Source organism: Lycium ferocissimum, chromosome 6 (genome assembly GCF_029784015.1).
Source record: "Lycium ferocissimum isolate CSIRO_LF1 chromosome 6, AGI_CSIRO_Lferr_CH_V1, whole genome shotgun sequence".
Lineage (NCBI taxonomy): Eukaryota > Viridiplantae > Streptophyta > Magnoliopsida > Solanales > Solanaceae > Lycium > Lycium ferocissimum.
Window position 1 is genome coordinate 15,208,373 of NC_081347.1, and position 12,000 is coordinate 15,220,372.

Here is a 12,000-nt window from a genome sequence, read left to right on the forward strand (position 1 = left end):
CAATCAATTACATTTATTACTAATAATAAGTATTTTAAAAACATTATATTCCAATAAATTAGAGTCTCTTTTTTTACTGAGCACTTTAGTTTTCTTTAAAATTGTATTTTAACACTTGTTTTCTCAATATCCTTTGATTATAGTATGTATTAGCCTTATAGTAATTATCGCCTTTTCACAAGTGTCTACGCAACACACTAGAGTCGGATCACGCAATTCATATATGTCACCACAATGTGATCAATCACGGCTCAAAATGCCATTGCCCTCGAGGAGAAGGTGGAACATTGTAATCTTCTTTGAGAGAATTGTGAAAATTGTGTGAAAAATGAAGAATCTATTTATAGTTTGAAAATATGACCAAAGTAATTATTCATAAATTTAGGGTACAACCAAATCATGTAAATTTACGACTAGCTTTTTTTAATTTGACGATTTAACTTTTCATCATTAGATATAAATGTTAATTTTATTATTATTAGTAAATGTAAATGTCTATTTTTGTATTAGAACTTAAAAAAAAAAAAAAAAAAAAAGCCCTAATTCTTCAACATGTAGCCCCTTCCAGGGGATTCACACCCTTTTCCCTCTCCAAGCCCGCCCCTAACTTACGAATGCCCATGCCATAAGCATCCTAAACCATGTCGTGCATTCTAGAATTCTGGACATTAGGTTCTACTGCCTACTACTTTCACCAACAAAAAAGTTCTGTAATCTACCGAAACTATTAAACGCTTCTCCATGACTAGTCCAAACTATATAATTACTTTAAAACCTTGATCAAATAGATGTAGCCTAACAATCTTTGGGGTCTCGAAATTTATACATTCACATTTTGAACAAGGACACCTAACCACACCATACGCTGTAAAATCTTCAATTGTTTTTGCATAGTCAACAAAACCATAAACACCGGCTACAAATTTATCCCTCAACCCAAATCACCCAAGATTAGTTCTATCATACATCCAACTATGAGATTCCATCTACACAAATAGCACAAAGTTTGAACTTGTTAAACCATACTTAGTTTATATGATTAGTAAAAGAATTTTATTTCGCAAGTATTCTCCCTAGCTCTAACAATTCTCAAACATTGGTAAAAACAACAACAAATAGCTACAAATGCAACAACAAAGAACATTCAATTGCAATTTCAATTTACAATAAGTAAAATTTTAACAAATAGCTACAAATGCAATCTTTAAACACAAAATGCAATCTTTAAACCAAAGTAATTGCAATTTCAATTTTAATACTACAATAAATAGAGTTAATAAATCTACTAATTAAACTACAACTATACAAAGTAATGCAACTAATAATGATAAAATGATATTGAAAACCCAAAAAAAAAAAAAAAAAAAAAAAAAAACTAACCTCACAAAACAGTCGGCGTCGGCTGGATGCTGCTTTAGCGGTTTAACTAGGTGGCGTCACCTGGGAACACCGGTGGTAGGGGGTGGCCGGAGATGCGGTGGTGGGGTGGTGGGAATTTTGAGGGAGATTAGTTTAGAGAGAGACATATGTGATTGTAAATGGGGTTTTCACGGTCTGCTGGGTGTTTTTTACATAATTTTTTTGATAGCATGAGGTTGAAAAAAATTACTTCAAATTTGACTTAATTATTTCGACCTCACGAGGTGAAATTTGATTTTTTTATTTTTAATTATTTGTTTTATATTTATATAATTTAATTTTGTATAAAATGATTTTTTTTTTCATTTATTATTTGTACAAAAATTAATTTCGACCTCATGAGGTTGAAATTATATATTTTCCCATTAAAAAATCGACCCCGTGAGGTCAAAATCCTATAAAAAAAATTATGGAAATTTTGACCTCACGAGGTTGATTTTTTCTAACCAAAAGTGAGGTCGAAATTTTCAGTCGAAAATGCCTATTTTTTTAGTAGTGACAGTCAGTGGCCTAAAGCCAAATTTAATAAGATATTATAAATATTTTAAATATTACTCTATTAACTTTTTTAGATGCAAAGATATATATTTATTATTTTAAGGATTATAATTCATTCAGACACTTATTTTAATGGACAAATTAAAATAATTGATTCAGAAAAATTGAGTTTAAAATGGAATATAAAATTGTCATAAACAGGAAAAAAGGAGAACAAGGGTACAGGAATAAGGAGAAATCAGACCCAATGGGGTAGGGATGTATACTAATTAATGAAAGATAGAAACTTAACCTAATTTGCTCGCTCATTTGAACAACTCAAGCTAAAATCTAAAATGAAACCTTTTATTTATGATAATTAGAAAAATTGTACATTATATAAAATTAAACACCATTTCAGAGTCTTTTTATTATAAAAATTTATAATTTTCTTGTATAGTAACATAGTAATGCATAAAATCTTCTTTCCATATAATCATGTTTTTATTTCAATATTTCATGTTACAATTTTTTTTTATGTTCTTCAGCAATAAAAGTCTTCTTCTGATGACTAAATAATTACTAATAATTACTATACGTATCATAAAGTTACAATTGTTCATTGTTTTCTTACATAGTCATGATATTATGAATGTAATAAATTTTCTTTTTAATTCTTAAAGTTTGTCAGACATTTTAGTGAAATGACAACAAAACTTTGTCAGATATTTTAGAACTTTCAATTAAACTACTTAAATCTTTATATCTATCAATAAGATTTTGACAACAAAAACCAAGGTATTGCATTGCGACAAATGACTTTTATTTTATTAATTTGAAAGAACTTTTCCCCAAAGTTATATAATAAGACATGTGATACTGACTTTTTGCATACGAAGCTGCAAGCTATAAACATATACTCTCTCTGTCTCAATTTATGTGATACACTTTTCTTTTTAGTCTGTCCCAAAACAAATGATATATTTCCTTATTTGGCAGCAATTTAACTTTAAACATTACCTTTTACGCTTAACGAGATAATCTATAACCACACAAATATCTTTGGCTTATTTTAGATCGCAAGATTCAAAATTCTTCCTTTATTTCTTAAACTTCGTGTCCAGTCAATCTGTATCACATAAATTGGGGCGGAGGGAGTAGTAATTACTAGTTATATAATTAGCAAATTTTTTTGGGGCCTTAGACTATTGGGGGACTAAAGAAGATGCTTTAGTGGTCTTACCAGTGTGGGTAAATTTTACCATATTTGATTTCATAATAATTTGTGTTCTAAGATACATTGCGTAGGAAGAAAATCACAATTTCAATTATTAAAACAATTAGATTTAATATGCTCCAACAAACAAGATGATAATTCTACATAATTAACTTTTTTATTATCGACAATACTAGTAGTATTAACAGGGAAGAATCTTATACAATTTCCTAAAGTAGCCCTAAATAAAAGTCGTAAAATATTTTCCCCTTTTCCCCAAATAAGAACCTAAAATAAATCAATGTGCCCCGATCTAACCCGGCCATTACTAAGGTATCTACAGTTATGCCAACTCACTTAGGGCGAGACTTCTTCCGGGAAAAGAAAGCAACCGGAGAAGAAATCGCACACATATGGCACTGATACAAGAATGAATTGCATGCACACAGTGGCATCTTTCGCCGTTTCTAGTGAAGATGAGATAGAACACGGAACTCTGTTGGATCCAAAATACACTGGTAAAATGGCTAAAGATTTTCCCATTAAACTCGATCTGTTCCAAGAATTATTAATCGCTTGTTTGGAGCGGAACGAATCCATTCTTGTATGTGCACATACCTGCGCCGAAAAACTACAATTGCAATGTATTTTAGATATAAAGAAATTGTAATATACACTTCGCCATTGAAGGCGTTAAGTAGCCAGAAATACAGAGAGTTTCGTTTTTGGTTCGGGGATGTGGGTGTTACACCCCATACTTTTATACGTTAAGTTTTTTCATGAGTTAGTTGTTATAGATTTGGTATATAGAATTATCTTTGAGGTTTCATAAGGTTAGACATGTTCATCCTGAGTATATAAGGGTTAAAGTTCATTCTTAGTATGTGATAGAAGAATTAGAGGTTAAACGAATCGTCGGGAATGTGTATCACGAAAAGTTGGGTTTTACGGATAGATATAAGGGCCGTATAATTTTTACGGACCGTATATTTGGTTAACCCCCACCGTAAATTGATAATAGTGGGGGTGAGCCACTATTGGGATTTTATGGTCCAACTATACCGACCGTATAATTGTTACGGTCCGTAAAAGTGGACCGTAAATCTAAGTCGGTGCCAGCTTCTTCTTTTTTTATATATTTCATACCCTTCTCATTTTATCTCATTTTCCTCATTTCTCAGACCCCAAACACTTTTAGAAACCTCTCCAAAATATGTGACAAATTTCCCCAAGTGAAGTTAAGGAAATTAAAGTGAGAATCATGTGCCAAAGGGTTCCAAAGAGTTATTGAAGCTTGTTCCTCCTTGTTGTTATAGCTTTTGGAGGGTAATTCAAGGTGAAGCAACCTTGTAATTGGAGAGTTCATGAGTTTTTGAGGTAAGATTCCATCTTATTTCCATGTTTATAAGCTTATGTGATAGTTATTCTAGGTTTGGAGGAAAGGTTCAAACATGAACTTGAGTTATTTTGAGTTGTAATCTAATTTGACCCATATTGATAGTGTGTTTTGAGTAAATGCTTGATGTATGGATAATAGTTGATATTGGGATTGTGTTGAGGTTGTTATACTTGGTGTATTTGGGAGAAAGAGGTGTATAGGCGTCGCATGTGAAGTGTATATCGGATCGTTTTATTGTACATCTCTAAATGTTAATGATATGAGTTTAAAAAGGATCATATGAGGTTATTGTGTTGATTGTTGGTTGTTAGATGGGTTGTGATGATTAAGAAATAGGGGAAATGCTACCCTTTTCATTTTAAAATCAATTTATCGCTTGATATACGTGATATACTAGTACCATCTAAGCTTGTAAATGCCTTCCTCTGCTATAGGATTGGAGTACTAGGTCGACGGGTTCGTTGAGGGATTGTGTGGATGACTTGAGGTGTGTTAAGGCTAACTATCCTTCTTTTGTCATGATTCTTATGAATGAAACGTAAACGTAACGCTTCTCCATAATGATTCTATTCTTAGTAGCTAGGGATGTTCCATGTTGATTTATGTTCTAGAAGTTCGTTTTCAGTAAGTCCTTCTACAGATTCAGTATGATTCATAGAGTCACTTGTTAGATGAAATGCTATCTCATAATGATATTCGGAGGTGTAACGACCTTACATCACTCCCACAGATTCAGGATGTACTCGTATTATCACGACCTTAATTGTCGATCGTGCAGGTACCTACCTTATTATCACTAGTAGGCGAATCCTTACCCGTTAACCCATTAATCATTAGCCACTTTTAACTTCTTTAATCATTTATACTTAAACAATCAATGAGCATGTGAATGAATAAATAGTCTACCAAGTCATAAATAATAAATAATATAAGTGCGGAAGTCTTAACTATTACACCCTCAAAATCTGAAAGTCATCGTACAAGGACTCTAACCAACAATGTCTAAAGAATGAAGTATATCTCAAATACAAAACAAATAATGTCTGAAATGAAAGTAGACATCCGGGAAAGAGAGATCTTCAAAGTGGCATGGCATGGATAGAAGCTCACCCTTGGATACGATCGAGCAAACTAGCTTCAAGCTGGAGATGTGTCCGGATGAAATCTCCGGAACACAATCCGCACTCAAAAAGGGTGCTACAAGGTAGTATCAGTACAAACACTATGTACTGGTAAGCACCATAGGCCGACTAAGATTAGTTCACGTATATAAGCATAAAATTAACAAGATAAACAGATAGGCACTTAATACTCAAATCCAAGTCACAGAATATCCCATAACCGAGTCACAACCTAAGATGAAGCTTCTAACCTACAAGTCTGTCAAGTTTCAATAATCTCACCTGATAATCACAAGTCCAAGTTCCTTCCCTAGGTAGAGTCACTAATCCACAATTTAACTCAGTCAATGATCATATCAATACCACAACAGTCGTTTTAGCAAACCACACCAAAATCAGAACTAAACGAGCCATATAATAATGTAGAATAAAATGTAATGAGGTGCAATGAAAAATATGATGATGTGCAATGCAATGTAATGCAATGCACTGGCCAAATGCACACTATACACACATGCTAACTGATGTCATTGCCCAGTAGTCATGACCTACAGGGGACCCATGGTATCCATGTACCACTCGTTCCGGATTCACTCCTCGGATCCGAGCATAAACCTCCGCTCCGGAACGAACCTCGGACGCAGGCCATATCAATGTACCTCTTGTTGCCGGAATGAACCTCAGACCACCAGCTTACAACTAGGCCACATCCTCACCCCCAATCAAATGTGCCTTTTCATATGTATAGTAACACTGTCACATCACCCTCAATGATCAATTCATCAAGTACCATGTATCAAATAGTATCACAAGTTCAACAAGAAGATTATATTAACTTCTTCACTAATTTCACATCACAATGTATGTCTCAACGTATTCCAGTTCATTAGTATGTATGAACTATGAACAATTAGCAATATCAATGTCAAACACGAGGCATCATGCCACAAGTCTTTCATGAATCGTTTCCGAACCATTTCCACCATGTATGAGTGTATGAATGCATAAATAAGTGCAAACATGGTAAATCAATGCAAACCAATAAAGAAACTGTGAAGGTACAAGTCACAAGCCACAAGTCATATCAAGACTTGGATCAACTCAGCCATGAAATAAATCATACAAACCGTCTCAACCAACATAATAGTCTATGTCCCTCTTTACTTCCACATGTAGCAAGTACGCCTCACAACTAAGTCTTGTATTACCAAGAAGCTCCACTTTTCTATATATTATCATCAACAAGAATCATACATCAAGTGTTCATCTATGTACTATCATAAATATATCACAATTCAGGTCTAAACTCCGTATCCTTCCTTTCTCCGATGATATATGTCACAACAAGAGAGAATTGAGTACAACACGACAATTTAGGTAATAAGCCCAATCACAATGACAAGGCAACGAGCCACCATCAACAACAATCAACCTAATATAAATCCATCCTAAATCGCCACAGTATGAATACAACTACACCTTCACAATGCTTAAATAACGGCGACAAGCCCACATAATCAGAAGTCATACCAACCTAGCTAATATCCAACCAAAACACCATATTCAAAGACCTAATCATGCTTTTTCCTATCAATTCTACACAATACATACGTTCCGCTAACCAAAGTCTAACTCAAGTAAGCCATAACCTACCTCGAATGCAGAGCAGGAGCCACGAACTACTCCGCACGAGCCTTCTGTTTTCGAAGCGCCTCATAACGGTCAAAGTCTAACAATATGATGCTGAGTAAGCAACAAACCATGTATTTAAACAAGAACAATAATTTGGGGAAGAAGACCCACTTACTTCTACCCTTTTCAATTGGTGAGACGATCCATTAATGGTGAATTTATCATAACTTCTATCTCTACAATCATTAACCTTCAATTCATGGGTTTTCTAATCAATTTTACTCCTTTCAAAAATATTTTAGGACAAAGCTTCCACTTTTATTAGAACCCTAAGTCTCAATTCACTTAATATATGGTTCTAAGGACTCAATTCATGATTAGGAGGAGTTAATCCAAGCCATTAGAGGATAAATAAGTGATAACTACCATAACCCATCAAGTTTAGAAAGTTTATAAATTTCTAGGGTTTCTATTACAATCCCACCATTAAAGACCCACAAAAGGGATGACAATCATGAAGGAGAAATGGAATAATAGAAAGGGATAGATGAGACTTACCTCTCAAAAGTTTCTTGCCCTCGCTTGGAATTTCGCCCTAGGTGCTTGTTAGGAACTGTGTTGGTGTTTTGTGAATTAAGAATGGGAGACTAAGTGTTATAAAACCAGGCTACTGTTTTCTGTCGACCGCTACAACGGTCGTTTCACCGCTGCAGCGGTCCCGCTATGGCAGTCAAGTGACCGCTATAGCGGACCAAGGGAATCTGCATCACCGCTATGGCGATATCGTCGTAGCGGCCACCGAGAAAATGGATGGCCGCTGGCAGCGGTCCACCCCTGCTATAGCAGTACTGCCGCAGCGGTGAGCTTGACTTTTTGTCCAGTTTTTCCCTCTATCACCCAACATTTCATCCGAGGCCTCAAAATCACAAACAAAACATGCATATATACATAAAGACGTCATACATCAAAAAAAAAATATATATATATATATATATATATATATATGAAAAACTATGATATATTTTAAAAAGACCCCTCAAATATAATTGCAAAAGTATTTCAGTTGGTAGGAGTGCCCCTGAGTGCTCACTGGTCACCACCCGAGATCAAATCTCAGCTCCAACATAATTTTTTCACGTATATACTAGTATTTTCGTCACTGCTATGCTATTAGTGACCGGTCCAACACGGTATTATCCCTCAGTCGTCATTAAAAATTTTGTTACCGTGTATGTTAAGATAATGGTGCTCCCACCGTCTTAAAATTCTGGGTCCGCCTCTGCCGAGAGAGCTCTTTAATATCTCTACTCTACTAACCATGTCACTTAAAGTCAATAACCTTTCGGGTAGTCTTCCATTTGCTTCAATCTACGGGACAACAAATCTAGGTTTTTTTGGTTCGTTTTGGGAATAACATAGGTGGAGTCATACCCAGCTCAATCTCCAATTCCTCAAATCTAAAGGAATTATATCTTAGTGAAAACAAATTCAATGGCCAAATTCCTAACTCGTTGGGGGATTTGAGACAACTTGAACGCTTGTCTTTGTACAAGAATAACTTATCGTCTCCGCATCTAAGTACCTTCTCTTCATTGGCAAACTGTGAATCTTTGAGAGATATACAATTAGGGGATAATCCTCCGAATAGTGTTCTTCTTGAATCCATTGGAAATCTCTCTAGTTGCTTGAAATGCTTTTTTTATTTCGTTCACAACTTAGGGGCCGGATACCATTAGGAATTGGGAATTTTAGTAACTTAAACTTCTTGTCTTTATACAAAGAATGACTTAATTGGATCAGTGCCAAATACATTATGTGATTTGCAGAATCTTCAAGGGTTAACTCTTGACTATAATAGGTTAAATGGACCCTTGCCGGAGTGCCTTTGCAAATTGCCGGAGTTGGGCTTGGCTTCTTTGTCGTATAATCAATTTTCGGGTCCGATACCATCTTACATTGGCAGCGTCGCGTCTTTGAGAAATATTTATCTAAATTCAAATAGGCTCACAAACATACCCATGAGTCTATGGAGCCTCAAAGATCTTTTGAATCTTGACTTGTCAAATAATTCTTTGATTGGCTCTTTACCTCCTGATTTCAGAAATTTGAATGCCATAACATTCATAGATCTGTCAAGGAATCACCTTTCAGGAAATATTCCTTAAACAGTTGGAAAGTTGCAGAATCTACTTTATCTTTCTTTGGCTTATAATGAGTTATAAGGATCTATTCTTGAGTCACTTGGGACAATGATAGGTCTAGAATCGGCAAATCTATCAAATAACCTTGTTTCAGGTACAATTCCAAAATCATTAGAGGCACTTCGATATCTGAAGGATTTCAATGCATCATTCAATAGATTAGAAGGTGAAATCCCGAGTAAAGGACCTTTTCTTAATTTCACCTCTCACTCTTTTATGGGAAATGAAGAGTTATGCGGCGATTTGCTTTTCCAGCCCTATATGACTATGCCTTCTCATCATTCAAGGAGAAGCAATTTGGTTCTGATTATTCCTGTCCCATTGGGAGTTGTACTAATGGTACTCGGCTCAATCGTCGTGTTTATGTTAAGGAGACGTGGGAATAAAAATGTTCCAACTCAATGTAACACCTCGTAGCTTCGGGTGAAGGTTTGACTCATAAGATGATAATATAATGGAACCAATATAAGGGTTATAGGAAATGTTTTGAAAACTAATCAAGTCATAAGAAATGTCTTTGGGCAAAGCAAAGTTTGGAAGCCACTGTTTGCAGGTGGCATGTTTGCATGTAGAAGGTCTTATTTCCAACGACCATAACCCTTTTATTAATTAGGAATTTGGGGAAAACTTCCTGAATGAAAGTTATAGCCCTTTGAAATACCTTTCCAACGGTATATTATGAAATTAAGGGGGACATCATACAAAAGTTATGGCCATTTTATGAAGGAGTACGGAAGATCCGTTCATCGGTCATGTTATACGAACTACTTATACGGCCCATATAATTTTATACGATTTGTATAAGTCATCCGTGCTTCACGAAACCTCAACTCGACGTTACATTTTGTTCCATGATAAAATATGGTCATATTATACGGACCGTATAACTTTATACGGACCGTATAATATGTCCATATATTCGCCTACCTTTTGTATAAATTCAAGCCTTGAGTTCTTTTATTTCATTATTCACAATTCCAAGCCCTAGCAACAATCCAAAACATCAAGGTAAGTCAATCCAAACCCTTCCAACTCAATTCTAACATATACTCTAATAATCTAAGCAAGAAATCATTATTCCTAAACTAGGGTTTTCAAGAAAACCCATCTCAAGCTTCAAGAATTCAAGATTTTGGAAATCTTCTTCAAAGCTCAAGTATTTAATTCAAGTTTTGGAGTGACTAAGGTATGTAGAGTTACTATCTACGTGTGGAACATCATTGTTCTTCCCCACGCCTCAAAATCCATAAATTATGATTTCTGCTAAAACTAGGGTTTCTATACCATGCTCATGATAACCCTAGGCCCATGTCCATGATTATATTATGTATGAATTGATATTATTCTATCATTGTGTTCTTAATAACTCCGTATGATTATTGGAAATCAGTCCGTAATCTATGAAAACCCATATCTTGTATTCCATGGGTTCTTTGCGTACGCATGTTTAGCTAAAATGATTATTTCATGAATATCCTACATGTCTACAAGTTTTCATGCAACTATATTATATAATTACTTTCATGCTATGATACAAGATACATAAATGCTAAATACAAGTTATTTCATGAAATCACGTTTACAAGTTATTTCATGATATCCATGTACAAACAAGTTATATTCATGAAAACCATAGTGCGACAAGTGCACTTATTTTACATGTTCATGTTTTTTGGAGTTGCATTAATTATCGAGAAGGCTTCAAATAGCTTTGAAACTACGTAGCCACCGTAGGATGGATTCTCTCCACCCATGCTTAGGACGATCTCTCATAATAACCGGATCCTTTCATAATATTATTAAATCTCATGTCCGGCAAGGTATGAGTGTTACTACTGGGTAGGACGCAAGTACAGTACCATGTTGTCGGTTATATTTATGCTCCCTACTCACGATACTTTACACATGTTATATATGTATATGCGCTCATGTTCATGATCATGTTTTAGCTCGGTCTACTTGTATGTTATTTTCATGTCCCATGTTAATTCTATCGATTGCTTTACATACCAAGACATTCAATGTGCTAACGTCCCCTTTTATTGCTCGGGGCACACATTTCATGATGCGGTGCGGATTTACTGGATGACGCTTCGTTCATTGGATGCGCACGTACGGAAACTTATTGGTGAGCCCCTTCTTATTCGGGGTTTAGGCATTGTCTTTCTTATTTAGTTTTGCATCTAAAGGTATGCTGGGGGCCTTGTCCCAGCACGTATGTTACGTGTTTCGAGACTCATGTTAGAGGTTTCATAGACAAGACAAGTGTCATGTTAGACTTCAGAGTTGGTTAGCCGGTTTGGCTCATTTATGATATTGTCCGCATTCATGACTTAATCAAGTACTTATGTTTAATATTATGACTTACTATGTTTTATAAAAGCTCATCATACACTTCACGTTATATTTCCGCTCATGTATACCTCATGATGATTCAGTAAGCCATGTGGTTCCTCGGTCACATGCAGTCAGGCACCGAGTGCCGTGTTACGCCCAGGCCATGGTTCGGGGCGTGACACTCAAGCTGAATCCTTT